The sequence below is a fragment of the Sinohyriopsis cumingii genome, chromosome 3 (assembly GCF_028554795.1).
Source record: "Sinohyriopsis cumingii isolate HCF-2022 chromosome 3, ASM2855479v2, whole genome shotgun sequence".
Classification (NCBI taxonomy): Eukaryota; Metazoa; Mollusca; class Bivalvia; order Unionida; family Unionidae; genus Sinohyriopsis; species Sinohyriopsis cumingii.
The window spans coordinates 39700567-39716497 of NC_142963.1; positions in this window are offsets into that span (position 1 = coordinate 39700567).

Below are 15931 nucleotides of genomic sequence, written 5' to 3' on the forward strand. Positions count from 1 at the left end.
GTTTCAGCAATCAACTTTAGCTGCCTTAAGCCTTTGCCACGGCCAAGGCCTACTTCTGGACTGCGTAACGTTGATGATGATGATGATTGGGTTGAAATCACTAAGGGTGGTACGGTAGGCTTAGTCACAGGGTTGACGTGTTTAGCTCGGGAAGGTCGTATTCTCTTCGGTCGTAATAAAGAAGTGTGATACATTTGTTTCAGACTTCTTAACTCCGCTAAAATGTCCAACAGTACCGTGACCGTTTGATTTTCACCCTCTTGTTTCTTTGCTGCTACTTCTTCTTGCTGTTGTTGCTGTTGTTTTTTTCTTACCTCTTCTTCTTGCTGCTGTAGGAGAAAAGCTTGTTCCGCTTCCTTTTGTCATTGTATAAATTTCTCCAATTCTTCTTTCTGTCTCTGTCTAAAATTCTCCACTTGCGGTAATGAAGAAGGTAACGAAGGTTCCGGAACAAATTCTTGCGTGGAAAGAAAATCCACAAAATCCCAATTCACCTCTTCTGAAAGTAAGTCCGGGTTCCCTTGGGCAGTCTCCCCTGTTGGTGCACCCCAATGGATCGTTTTCTGAATTTCCGTCATGTTGAATCACTGTCGTATAGATTGACTGCGCACAAGCGCTAGCGAATCTATATAGACCAACTGACGTCACAGACTGCTCTCTTCGGATTGAATGCGGGCTGACTGAATTTTGTAACGCGTGTTTGGATTGGTGAATGAACTCAATCCTGAATTTTGTAACGCGTGTTTGGATTAGTGAATGAACTCAATCCGTTTCAATCCTACCTCTACCTATAAATAAGCGCAGTTCACTGCATTGATTCACCTGTTCTCGTCGGTTCAAGATGTGGACCACAGTCGAATCATCCACCCTTGTGTCTTCCATGATGTTTAGAACGGACATGCTCATGTATGTCCGATCCAAGTGGACCGTTGTCCACAAGACAAACACCAGTCTGTGGATACGTAGGATCTACGTAGAAATACAAGGATGCCTCAAAAGAGTGCTGATTTACGGGCCAACAGTGAGACGCAGCCTAAGGACAAGAAGAAGACCAATGCGGTGCCCTTTATGTTAATGGATACATTAACATAAACAAAAAGACCCTTTTCAAAAATTAAAAATTTTTTTTTAAAATAAAAAAAATCCCATGTTCAATTCCCCCTATTCCCCCATGTTAATTTCCCTTGTCGCTAGACAGACCCACACTATAGTTCCATGTTAAATTCCCCTTGTCGGTAAAGTGACCCACGATTTATTCCCATGTTAATTCCCCTTGTCGGTAATCTGACCCACGATTTTTCGCCATGTTAAATTTCCATTGTCGGTAATCTGACCCAGGGGTCTCTGTAATGCTAATTTCCATTGTACGTAAAGTGCCCCACCTTACTACTCCTATGACTTACTCAACACAGAAGTTTGCATCAATACTGGGTTTATATAGAGAAATATGTTTGGTTATGGGAATCCTGAAATTTTAAGTTTTGAATTTTTAATATCACGGTGTTTCGATAATTCACAATGGCAGTCGTTTCGCGCGCGCGCGCGTGTGTGTGTGTGTGTGTGTGTGTGTGTGTTCAGCGTCATTTGCAGCACATATTAAGCTGTACGTGTCGTCGAATATTTTTGGTGGAAAAAGAACCTGGAAAGAACCACCGACAACGCACTGTAACAAGCTTTCTCTCATGCCCATGATGTCCAATCTGAGACAGGAACACACATGTACAGATGTAAGATGTAAATGTTCTGTAACAGGGGACTCCTCTATGCGAGTTGAATTAGTATCCTGAGTTCAATCATCCAAATACCACCAGATGTTGCCAGTGGGAATCACAAATTAATTTCTCGTATAAAGCATCGCTTAGATGCAGTAGAGCTTTAATTTGGAGTCACATGCGTCTATTAATCGCACACTACACTCAAATTATTATTACATCTTTTGAAATCTCACAAATTCACGAGGTCGCCATGAACAATTCACCGTTATTAATTTTTACTAGTTTCTATCATTTCTTTATTAGGTTAAGTTTGACTGGTAGACCTAGATATCAAACTGATCAGAGTGGTTGCTCATTTTTACCCAGGGCAGCGTCAAATTATACTGGCGGGTTTGTGGGAAGTTTGTATGCTGTCTGCCTTTATGCTTCACTGTAAATAGCATAATGGTGTACTAGTCACTTACGATCAAAGTATAATATATTCATGACGATGTTGGACTGACTTTGTTCCATTGATGCAAGACAATGTTATGTCATAATAGCACAATAGTTGCCCATCTATGAGGAAGTACAAAATCACCGACTGCGATAGAAGTCTGCTTTCAACGAATATATCATATACCCTTTCCGCTTCCTGTGCATATTGGAGAGGGCGGGGTGATTTGCTGATATGTAAAAAGAAGAGGCTTAAAAGCAAAATGCATGCCTTCAAACGAATTAACAATACTATGCTTAACATAGATTTATTTTATATTTTCTATGGAAATATTTTTAAATTCAGACATGAATCGTTTGCTATCTCCGCAAATACACGGGCACCTTATAATGGCGACTCAGTATTATGATGGTCCCTAAGTTTTAGGGATAACGCTTTAAGGAATTCTATTTTATACATTTTCAAAAAGCTCAACTATGAAAGCTTATTTTAAAAAGTCTGATTCAAAATGTTGAAACATTATGAAATCAAAATTGTGTTCAGGTACGAAATGATCATGTTGAGAGGTGTAGAAGCATGACCTCGGATAATATGGTCACATGGTGTCTACATGCAGGCCCGACACTAGGGGAAGGCGAAAGAGGCAACCGCCTTTGGCCCCGCTCTTTCAGACAATCCAGTTTGTTTTGCTTCGGGATTCGCGCTCTGAGCTTTCTGCCTTGGATCCCGGATGCTGCCTTGTGCCACGCACATCCTAGTGCCAGGCCTGTCTAAATGTGCAGTCTGTGACGCAAATATCATGTCAAAGATTATGCTCTCTCTCTCTCTCTCTCTCTCTCTCTCTCTCTCACACACACACACACACACACACACACACATATTGTTTATTTTGCAGCTCAGGTTCCAGAACACTGTAACATGTATGATCATCCAGTTTCATGTATGAATTCATATTATAACTTTTATTAAAATAAGTAAGAAATAAATTAAGGTATTAATGGCTCACGTTTCTTGTTATACTGTTTTCAGTTATGTAATCAACACAAGAGAAGGAGGTGAAACATCAACATTATTTCTCGCTGTTTCATTTTTGCAAGTACACTCAAATTTATATCAAGTTTTAAGCGTGAAAGAAGTGAAAAACATTTCATCTGGTTTCAGTTTATATTTCGTACAAGAACTGGGTACTACGACAAATTTTGTACCACGGTAAGCCGCGCTATTTCTGAACACACCCCGATACCTACCAATACCGTAGTTATATTAATGGCCATTAATTTAATGTTCTGGGACAATAGCCTTACACTGCTTTAATAACAACATTCTGTCGGTCAGTGACTTATAAATACATTTTGCTGGTTTATATTTTTTAAAAAGCATATTATACCTAATACACCATTTCTTTAAAGTAATTTTCTTAATATAAAAGAAAATAAATAATCCAGCTCAAAAGAAAATCACACCCATTCCTAATTTACCTATAGTACAAATCACACGGGGGAGACGAGGTCATCAATGGGAATAGGTGATTTTTAAACTCATTGTTATAAAATTTGTCAAATATTCTACATTGATATTTTAATAGAATGATACCTGAAATAATTAGTGTTCATTTCTATATATGTACTAAAAAAAGAATGTACCTTCCAACACTTTAAACACTTCAATATAAAACACACTTTCTTAACAAACAAAGAAAATATTTTGTGGACTTCGGAAATTGCGTTATATTCAAACAGAAAACATGTGCTCTCCTGAAAATCGTATGAGTGATTCGGAGTCATGTAGGCATTCGACACCGACTATTTCAGTAATGTCTGTCATTTTTAAAATTTGATTCTACATACCTTTAAGCGGCAAGTATTCATTTCATTTAGATTCGTATACATACATATTTTTTCGCAAGGTCATTATTTAGACGCCGCGAGAGGTGCATACGGCAGAATCAATGTTCAAATACGTAATGTTTGACGAAATGAACCTAAAGGTGTGATCCAGTACAATCGGGACTGATCGTCGCGCGCTCAATCTACCTTTCTGGAGGGTAACAATAAAACTAACCTATACTCTAAGCCTGCCTACTGACCCTTTCCAGTAGCTTCACCGGAAAATCTACCACCACCAGCATGTCTCCCTTATGGTATGTGCGTTCGAACCAAACGCATATGCTTTAATCCTAGTACCTTTCAAGTAGGACTCGGAGAGCTCAAGGGTACCTTAGAAGAAGACACCAATAGAGCTACAGTGAAGAAGTTATTAATAAAACTAGACTCCTTGACAGAAGAATCTTCCAGAAATATAAATCAAAGAAAACCAGCATGCATATCCCCTTTGTGATAGCTTTCAACCTCAAAGGCGACACCAACAATAGATCAAACTCAAGTATTGGCATCATATTGAATCGTCCGAACGTCTCAAGGGTATAAATTCAAGAAATTCCTATGCTTACGTACCATAGACCTAAACATCTCAAGGACCATCTGCTAGGTGTCAGTGTAACTTCAAATCACACAAGAAATTCAGTAATATACAATTGCAAAGGCAAGCCTTGCCTAATTTGCAAAAATATGTCTGATACCAAATCTTTCAGAAGTTTGACCATATGAGTTAACCTTCCGATAAGTCATGAGTTAGGACATTGAGCCAGTAACACAGCCAATCTTATGACATGCAAGATCTATGATATGTCATTCGATATGTTGTCGATACGGCTGTGAATAAAGACTCACATAAAGTGAATAAATAATCACAAAAGGCGCATTCGTAATAATATCAACTCGAAAGTAGCCAACATCTAGAACTCGAATGCACATTTTCTCTAGTCACTCGAAATGTTACTGATGTAATTTAACCTGGGGTGGACAGATACAGAACGCACATATAAGGAACAATACTGGATGCTACAATTGAAAACGCATAAGGAACTTGACCTATGTGAAAAAATCTAACTTTCCCATTGCAGCTTTGTGAAAATTACAATCAGTCGTCAGTTTGTCATTGTGCGCTAATATCCATTCCAGTAATTAGTGTTTATGATTGTATTGTCTTTGTTATCATTCTGCTTCTTCTTTTTCTCCTCCTCCTCCTTCTGCTTATTATTATTATTATTATTATTAGTAGTAGTAGTAGTAGTAGTACTAGTGGTATTATTAGTATTAGTAGTAGTAGTACTAGTGGTATTATTAGTATTAGTAGTAGTACTAGTGGTATTATTAGTATTAGTAGTAGTACTAGTGGTATTATTAGTATTAGTAGTAGTAGTACTAGTGGTATTATTAGTATTAGTAGTAGTACTAGTGGTATTATTAGTATTAGTAGTAGTTGTTGTTGTTGTTGTAGTGTTTAACGCCATTTTTCAGCACACGATAGGCTATACATGGCGGCCAGTATTAATGGTGGAGGAAGAACCCTGAAAAACCCAGGGAAGAACCATCGACCCACGAGAAGCTACTGGCAGGCTTTCCCACGTACCCACGCTAATTTAGTAGTAGTACTAGTGGTATTATTAGTATTAGTAATAGTAGTACTAGTGGTATTATTAGTATTAGTAGTAGTAGTACCAGTGGTATTATTAGTATTAGTAGTAATACTAGTGGTATTATTAGTATTTGTAGTAGTACTAGTGGTATTATTAGTATTAGTAGTAGTAGTAATAGTGGTATTTTTAGTATTAGTAGTAATACTAGTGGTATTAGTAGTAGTAGTAGTAGTAGTACTAGTGGTATTATTAGTAGTACTAGTGGTATTATTAGTATTAGTAGTAATACTAGTGTTATTATTAGTATTAGTAATAGTACTAGTGGTATTATTAGTATTAGTAGTAGTAGTACTAGTGGTATTATTAGTATTAGTAGTAGTAGTAGTAGTAGTAGTAATAGTAGTAGTGGTAGGATTATTAAACCTAATTGATGGAGAAATCATTTCATATCAATTTATAGACATGTCGCGAATGGAAGCAGTAAAGGAAGAATAAAAATCAAATGTCTAGATAAACTTGCTCAACTATACTGTCAAAGATCTCTTTGAAATACCAACGTAGATTTCAAAGATATTTCCAATATGTAATAATCGCTTACGTAAACAGTCAAAGGGCCAGACGTAGCAGAATTCTACTCGAGGTGAATATTTTTCGAGACAACGTCTTCGGTTGCTGTTTCTTCACTTCTGATGAGTTTTCCATCACAAACATGAAAATAAAATCTTAAATTGAACAGAAGACCAGTCTGCCAGTATTTGAAAATCGAATGATATTCTGATTTTCTTGAGTGGGCAAGGATTTGAATAACTGATGTACAGTGTTATGTGCTTTCTTAAACCCTGGTCTTTATTTGCTTAAGTTATTGTTCATTATACCTTGCTCTGTTTTACTATTTCTAACACGAATTTGAACCTCGTGAACATGTTATTATCATTCCGTTTGAAAAGAACATCACTGCCATGGTAACAAATTTTAGCTTTAGTCAGTCTACTTCCAGGACTTTTTCCAACTGCATTATTTCCATCTTCTATATCTTTTGCATGTAATGAAGTGACAGTGCTTATGTTTTCGTAGGCCTTATCGGTTTGTATCTGAACTAGCTAAATCCGAGCTTCAAAGCACTTAATTTCACCTTTCCAGAAATATACTATGTTCATTATGATGCCTCTCATTTTCTTTTTAACAGAAGATATTTTATCAAAGCTTGCATATCAAATACCTTTGTCCTTCTTACACTCCTTGTTTACAACCAGACGAGCGTCTAATTATTATGACACCTATATCCACGAACTTGAGCCGAATCTACCTCTTTGTGTAAAACTGCTGTAGGTATAACGCCAATTGCGCAAGTCCAGGTGGGCGGGGCTTAAGGTGTAGGAACATTGTATTTCGAAATAAACAACAAAACTAGCTGTGATTGGTGCATTTTGTAAGAGCTGTACTTTCTGTTAATCTTAAAAAATAGTTGTGCCTCCTGGCAACATGTGAGATCATGTTAATTCCTATCTAGATGATATTTTGTATCTTTTATGATTTTATTTAAAATGTGGTACATATGTCTGAAACTGTTGTGACTAGATAACTCTTACCCCTGTCTAATTCCATCAGAGTTATCTCTCTTAAATGCAATAGAGTACCTGGTTTTGTCCTTGTCAAATTGACAATATAACACTGTTCTCTAGAAAATTGTGTGACATGCAGGCTAAAGTAGGATAGAAAATATATTTATTTCCCCAAACATTAGCATTAAGGTCTATGGAAAAACAATTGGTACCGTGATACCTGTACACACAGTCTGCACCAAACTATACCGCAGAGTAATATCAACGGCTCATAGAAAATTTAAGTCTATAGGAAAAATTCACATAAAGAAACTTAATGTAGCATTCCTAATGCTTTTCTCATTTTTATATTAATGTCGGTTTTGAATGAGACGTCTTCAGAAGAACTAAAATACGTGACCGGAAAGATACTGAAGGTGTAATAAGAAACCTATTTAATTGTAAGTAAAAATATTGTCTTTAGCTTATTATGTTTTTTCAAAGTAAATTGATAATGTGTTTAGACATATCATTAATCATTCATTCTTTATAATTTATTTCCCTAGAAGTGCAAATTACCAGGTAAATAGACATGAAGTTACATAAGTTTTTTTTCGTTTTCAATTTTTTTATTTCATTTTGAGCACTATCTACAAATTAACAAACAATTTAAAATATGTTAAATAAGCAGATTCATTTCATTTTGAAGGATATGCGAACAATTTATAGTTAAAGTTAAACTGCTTATTTGGATTCAGATAGAAAAGGCTGATACTTGGATATAAAATAAGAAATTAAGATAGAGTATGTTAAATTAACTAAAAATATATGGTAAATGTATATTTCTCTTGTAAATACGCAAGGATTATGATAACATAGAGTCGCCTTTGAACATCTGTAGCGACAGCTCAGTATGAAACATTGCACTACATAACAGATTGCCAAACAATGTTACTGATGCATATATCACTATGTGTCACGTGGGTAACACAGGTTGGGCAGGTGATGGATACAGGTCAATTGATTAGCCCATCAGATTCGTTAGTTAAATGTTTGAGACTTTACTGACTGGAACTAGAAAATTAGTGAAAAAGATTTTTTCTTCTTCTTCGTGGTAACATCTTTGTTTTCTATCACAATTGTTAATTAAAAGATTTTAGACTATTGTTAGTCTTCGGTCCGCGAAAATGACTCATTGTCAATATATAGTGTTGTTACGAGGTTACTGACAGCTATGTTCTTTCGAGGACTGAGCGATTATGTAACTGCGTCAAAACAAAGTGGAGTGTTAACGAGATGGGATATATATATGCGCACCCTAAAGGCTTATGTATTAACATAAATCAGTCATGCATATGGACAAAAATGCAGATGTATATGGTGAAAATTGATATATCAGGTTTGCATATAAATCTTTAGTAAAGAAAATTGTTAAAAGATAAAATCTTTAACAGACTTGTTTTATACACTATTAGAGATGTTAACCATAAATGACAGCAGAAATGCGGAACTACGTTAACCATACTAATTTACTAACATATAGATAGTAACCGAAAAACTGGTGTGCACGGACTCGGGTCAAAGATTTGTAGCATAGTTGTTGTGCATCTTTCTGCGACTTGAACTAGGAAAACTAACAGAACTGGTATGTTTGAAAACTAGCAAAGAGAAGGCAAGTGAAATATCGTACGAAATACAGGTGAGGGATATTACCGGTATATCAGTTTACCACCGGTAATTATGTGCGTACCAAGGTCCATTTCACCGTACCGGTACTGAATAATCATGTTACGAATTTAATTATTTTAACAGCAAGTTTTCATTTATCATGACAAAATAATTAAAAAAAATCTTCTTTTGTTTTTACAGAATCAGTTATATTTGTCACTTTTTATTTAATGTATTTCAATATAATTCTATTTATCATCTTTAGTCACATGCTTTACACGTGTTACGTAGGGAAACGTGATGTCAAAAATGGGATGTTTTGAAAGATCTTCTGACCATGTGCAGCTTTGGAAAATTTCGGATTTTGTAAAATGGCATATTTTTAATGCTATTTGCTAGTATACGTTGATGTGTAAAACTCCGAATCACCCTAGGATTTTCCGGAGAGCATTTGTTTTCTGTTTGAAAATAGCGCAATTTCCGAAGTACACTAAATATTTTCTTGTTTGTTAAGTAAGTGTGTTTTATGTTTACTGGATGTTTAATTGACCTTCTAATAACAATGTTACCTCCATGTCGGCATTCCATTCAAAGTTACCTATTCAATTAATGACGTAGCTAGTAAACTGTAAGCTTCAGAGTCAACTTGTCCTATTTTTATCAACAAGCTTTCTATCCTCGGCACTATGCGTTCACGGTGTGTCCGCCATAGTGTCAACTTTATCATTCCCTTTTGTTACAGTTTTCTGATTGCGGCTATTAAAAACAAAATCATATCATATTCGTCGACTATTATAGTACAGGTCACATGGGTCATGTATGCGCATATACCAATTTTAAATTAAATACAAATTGTTCTTTTTTTAAATTTAACATTAGTTTTCTTTAAACCAAGTCTATTCAATCCGATTTTTTAATGATCTGCACTTTAACTGTCATCAAGAAACGTCTCGACGAAAATTGTCGATCTCAACGGTCTTTTATAATGGTGGCCATGTACTAAACTTGGGTCAAAATAAGAGTGCGTCCAGTGGAATGGTCACAATCGAAGGTAGTACGAATTTCCTCATCAACATACTTTCAACGTGGCATCGCAGCCCGCGACGAACAGTCCGGATTGTGCTGGATCACACCTTTAGGTTCATTTTGTCAAACAATATCTACGTACTTTAACAGTGATTTTACCGTATGTACCTATCGGGCCGTCTAAACAATGACCTTCCGAAGGTATATGTATGTATACGAATCCAAATGAAATGAATACTTGCCGCTTAAAGGTATGTAGAATCAAATTTTAAAAATGACAGACATTACTGAAATAGTCTGTGCTGAATGCTTGCATGACTCCGAATCACTCATACGATTTTCAGGGGAGCACTTGTTTTCTGTTTGAATATAACGCAATTTCCGAAGTCCACAAAATATTTTCTTGTTTGTTCAGAAAGTGTGTTTTATATTGAAGTGTTTAAAGTGTTTGGAAGGTACATTCTTTTATTTAGCACATATATAGAAATAAACACTAATTATTTCAGGTATTATTCTATCAAATAATCAATGTAGAATAGTTGGCAAATTTTATAACAATGAGTTTAAAAATCACTTATTCCCATTGATGACCTCGTCTGTCCCCCACCCATCTTGACAAATTTCCATCCACCCTCAGCCGAAATATTGCCAATACATAAGCTAATCGGACAGTTTAAATGTTTATCAGGTACAACACTTGATGCAAGCAGTGCCCAATATGTAATTTAATACAAGCATTGCAGAATTGAAAATATAAGTTTCAAACATAAATAGATAAATAAATACGGAGCGAAACAGGACTTACTTCGCAGAGAAGTTTGCATCAAGAATGCGTTTATAGACGGAAACAAAAGTTTGGTCAAGGGCATCCTGGCATTTAAAGCTTTTAAGTATTAATATCATGGTGTTTCAATAGATTTACAATGGCAGTTGCTTCGCTCGTTTTCATTGGTGTGTGTGTGTGTGTGTGTGTGTATGTGTGTTCATCGCCATTTTTCAGCACAAAATAAGCTGTACTTAGCGTCCAGTATATTTGGTGGATAAAGAACCTGGAAATAACCACCGACAACACATTGAAAGCTAGTAGCAAGCTTTCTCACATGCCCACGTTGTCCGATATGAGACAGGAACACACGTGTACAGAGATGAGATGTGTACGTAACAGCGAGTGCCTGAGACGGCTTGAAAGGCCAGGGCTCCTCAGTTTGAGTTGACTTTGTACCGTGAGTCCTCCAAACATCCAAATACCAACAGTTTTTGACGTTGGGAATTGGAATTTGCACGTGTCATCAGGCATCGCAAAGACGCAGAAGAGAATTAATTTGGAGTCACAGTTGTTATGTGTTTTGGATCTTTTAAACAGTAACAAGAAAAGAGTGAAGAAAACAAACCTTTGTAAAATTTGACAAATAATTTATTTCTCTAGAAAAACAAGGTAAACATGAGACAAAGTACTTACGGTCTTACGAAACAAAACCAAAAATTACCCAAGAATAATCCAAGAATTAAAACATAGAAGTCCTAGTAATAAAATTTTCTAAAGAAACAGCTTTCGAATCCTGATGAAATCCAAAATTGAAGGCGATGAAGTATGCTGTGGTCAGCGTCGTCTTGATGTGTCAATGGTTCTTTGTTGAATCACAGAAAATAATATTCCAGTGTTTGAATTATGTAAATTTCGTTAACTGTCCTTGCCAAGAATTAATTTAGAGTACAGATATTTCCAGGGAAAAAAATAACCTCTTAGATTCCAAATAACCTGAAGAAAAATCAAAAAGTCAAAAAGTCAACTCAAACTGGTCACAACATAAAGCACTTTGACTTCTCAAGTGTTAAGACAAGATTAATTATTCTTTCCCAAAACATCAATATTAAATCCAGCTACTGCGCAAAACAGACGCCTGGATGCGGGTCAGTCCATTAGAAAACCCGGAATTTCAAACAAACCACTGATTTTTACTCTCTGAAATAATAAAGACAAAATTTAAAAATTGTTTACTAGAAAACTATACTAGTTTCTGAATCAAGGTCAGGAACATAGTCAGCATTAGATACAAAGTTTCTGTTATTAGTGTTTACGACAAACTGAACTGAGTTTCTGGAAAATGTCAAATCCAGTAAATAAAATTACAGTACAAATGCATGTAATGGAATAAGAAGTTTAAAACTAGCAAACAAACAATTAAATTAAATTAAATATAAATTAAATCAAATATACATAACACAAGCGTCTATTAATAGCAGACTACACGCGAGTTATTTATCTTCAGACATCTCTCAAATTCACGGTGCGTCGCCATAAACAATTCTGCATAATTAATTTTCACTGGTTTCTATTATTTCTTTATTAGATTAAATTTACTTTCGTAGATCTAATATCAAACTGACCAGAGTGGTTACTCGTTTTCGCCCAGGTCAGCGTGAAAGTAGCTGGCATTGGACCGGCGGATTGACAGGAAGTTTGCATGCAGTCTGTACTTCACTGTAAATACCATAAAAATATTTTTAAATTCAGACATGAATTGTTCGTTATTTCCGCAAATGCACGGGCACCTTTTAGGTCGACTCATTACAATGCTAGTCCCAAAAATTAGGGGTAACGCATTAAGAAGCTCTGTTTTTACATTTTCATAAGTTCAACTTTGAAAGCTTTTTTTTTCAGTCTGATTCGAAATATGGAAAACCCATGAAATGAGGCTGTAATGGTCACGTTTCTTGTTATACTGTTTTCAGTTATGTAATCAACACAAGAGAAGGAGGTGAAACAGCAACATTATTTCTCGCTGTTTCATTCGTTGCACGTATATTCAAATGTATATAAAGTTATAACTGTGAATGAAGTGAAAAACATTTTCATTTGGTTTCAGTTTATATTTCGTACAAGAACTGGGTACTACGACAAATTTTGTACACGGTAAGCCGAATTATTTCTGAACATACCCCGATACGTACCAATACCGTAGTTATATTAATGACAATTAATTTAATGTTCTTGGGACAATAGCCTAACACTGCTTTAATAACAAAATTCTGTCGGTCAGTGACTGATAAATGCATTTTGCTGGTTTATAGCAAAATAAAAGCAGAATATACCTAATACTTATTTCTTTAAAATAATTATCTTGAGATAAAAGAAAATAAATAATCCAGCTCAAAAGAAAATCACACTCACTCCGAATTTACCTATAGTTCAAATCACACGGGTCATGTAGGCATTCAACACCGACTATTTCAGTAATGTATTTTTTTAAAATTTTGTTGTACATATTTTTATGTGGCAATTATTCGTTTCATTTGGATTCGTATACGTACATATTTCTTTTGGAAGGTCATTATTTAGGTGCGCCGAGAGATGGATACGGCATAATCAATGTTAAAAGTACGTAGATATTTTTGGACGATATGAATCCAAAGGTGTGATCCAATACAATCCGGAATGATCGTCTCGCTCTGCGATGTCACGATGAAAGCTACGTATACTGATAAGCAAATTCGTACTACCCTCGATTGTGACGATTCCACTGGGCACGCTCTTATTTTGACCTAAGTTTAGTACATGGATTGAATAGACTTTGTTTAAAGAAAGGTAATGTTAAATGTTAAAAGAACAAATTTTAAAAAAAATTTAAAATGAGTATATGCGTACACATAAAACCCATGTGACTTGTACTATAATATTAGACGAATCTGCCATGTTTATTTTATTAGCTGCAATCTGAAATCTGTAGCAGAAGTGTGATGATAAAGGTTGACACTATGGCGGACTTCCTTGTGAAGGCGTTGTCCTGACGGTAAAGAGCTTGTTGATAAAAATAGGAGATGTTGACTCTTAAACTTACAGTTTGCTAGCTACTTTGTTTATTTAATAGGTAAACTTTGAATGGAATGCCAACAACCTGGCGATGGTATTTATTAGAAGGGCAATTAAACAGCCAGTGAACACAAAACACACTTTCGTAACAAACAAGAAAATATTTTGTGGACTTCGGAAATTACGTTATATTCAAACAAAAAAGAAGTGCTCTCCTGAAAATCCTAGAGTGAAAATCACAACATAATAAACTAGCAAATAACTAATAAAATTATACCATTTTCAAAATCCGAAATTTTTCCAAAGTTGAACTTGGTCAGAATGTATTTCCTAGCATCCCATTTTTGACATCACATTTAAATACGTAGCACGTGTCAAGCATGTGGCTAAAGAATGATAAATATTATTATATTGCAATATTTAAAATAAATTTGTGACAGATACAACTGCATTTGTAAAATAAAAAGAGAAGAGTATTTTTGAATTATTTTGTCATGAAAAATGAAAGCATGCTTTTAAAAAAATTAAATTCGTAACGTGATTATTCAGGACCGAACTACCGGTAAGGTGAAATGGACCTTGGTATGCAAATAATTACCGGTGGTAAATTGGTATACCTGTAATATCCCTCACCTCTATTTCGTACAATAGTTCACCTGCCTTCTCTTTGCTAGTTTTCAAACATACCAGTTCTGTTAGTTTTCCTATTTCAAGTCGCAGAAAGATGCACAACAACTCTGCTGCATATCTTTAACCCGACTCCTTGCACACCAGTTTTCCGGTTTCTATATATATATATATATATATATATATATATATATTCGTCCATCCCGTTCACTTTGTTTTAAGATGCGAATAACATGTTTCATAATCGCTCAGTCCTCGAATGAAAACAACTGTCAATAACCTCGTGACAGCAACATATGATGACAGCGAGCCATTCTCATCGACAGAAGACTAACTATAGTCTAAAATCCTTTCATTAACAATTGTGAAAGAAAACGAAGATGTTGCCACGAAGAAGAAAAAAAATCTATTTCACTAATTTTTTATTTCCAATCAGTAAATTCTCAACAATTTCTGTCTAACGAATCTGATGTGCTAATCAACTTACCTCCATCCATCACCTATGCAACATGTGCTAGTCACGTGACTCATAGTGGATACATGCATCAGTAACATTGTTTAGCATTGTGTTATGTAGTGTAATATTTCATGCTGAGCTGTCCTTACTTATGTTCATATATGACTCTATGTTATCATAATAGTTGCGTATTTACAAGAGAATTATACATTGACGATATAGTTTGTAGTTAATTTAACATACGCTAACGTATTTTCTTATTTTATATCCAAGTATGAGTATTTTCTATCTGAATCCAAATAAGTAGTTTAACGTTAACAATAAATTGTTCCTATATCCTTTACATGAATCTGCATATTCAATATGTTTTGACGCATTTAATTTTTTTCAATTTCTTACACATTACTAAGAATAATATAAAATTGAAAAATAAAAAATGTTATCTAATTTCATATCTTTTTTCCTTATTAACTGCATTTCGAGAGAAATAAATTATAACGAATGAGAGATTAATGTTATGTCTGAACACATTATCAATTTACTTGGAAAAAACATCATAAGCTAAAGACAATATTTTTGCTTCCAATTAAATAGGTTTCTTATTATACCTTCAGTATCTTTCCGGTCACGTATTTTAGTTTTTCTGAAGACGTCTCATTCAAAACCGACAGTAATATAAAAATGAGAAAAGCATTAAGAATGCTAAATCAAGTTTGTTTATGGGAGTTTTTTTTTCCTATTGTCTTGAATTTCCAATGTGCTGTTGATTATACTCTGAGGTATATTTCTCAAACCATCGCTTTTGCAAGGTTATGTTAATTTTCCTCATAGATGGACATAGTACTTCTCCGTGTGTTTTAAGAATTCATCTTTATTGTATTTTCATTAAAATGTTGATTTCTTTGTCTTGATTATGTTTTCATTTTACTGTTCTGAGTACGGACACTATATCTGCTACTGGTTGTTGTTGTTGGGTTTAACGAAATTTCTGATCACACGTTAGGCTATACATGGCGGCCAGTATTAATGGTGGAGGAAGAACCCGGAAAATCCCCGGAAAGAACCAACGACCCTCGAGAAGCTACTGGTAAGCTTTCTCACATAACAATATTGGCTGATTCCGAGACTCGAACCCACGCAGACAGAGGTGAGATGGCAGCGATCCGTAACGG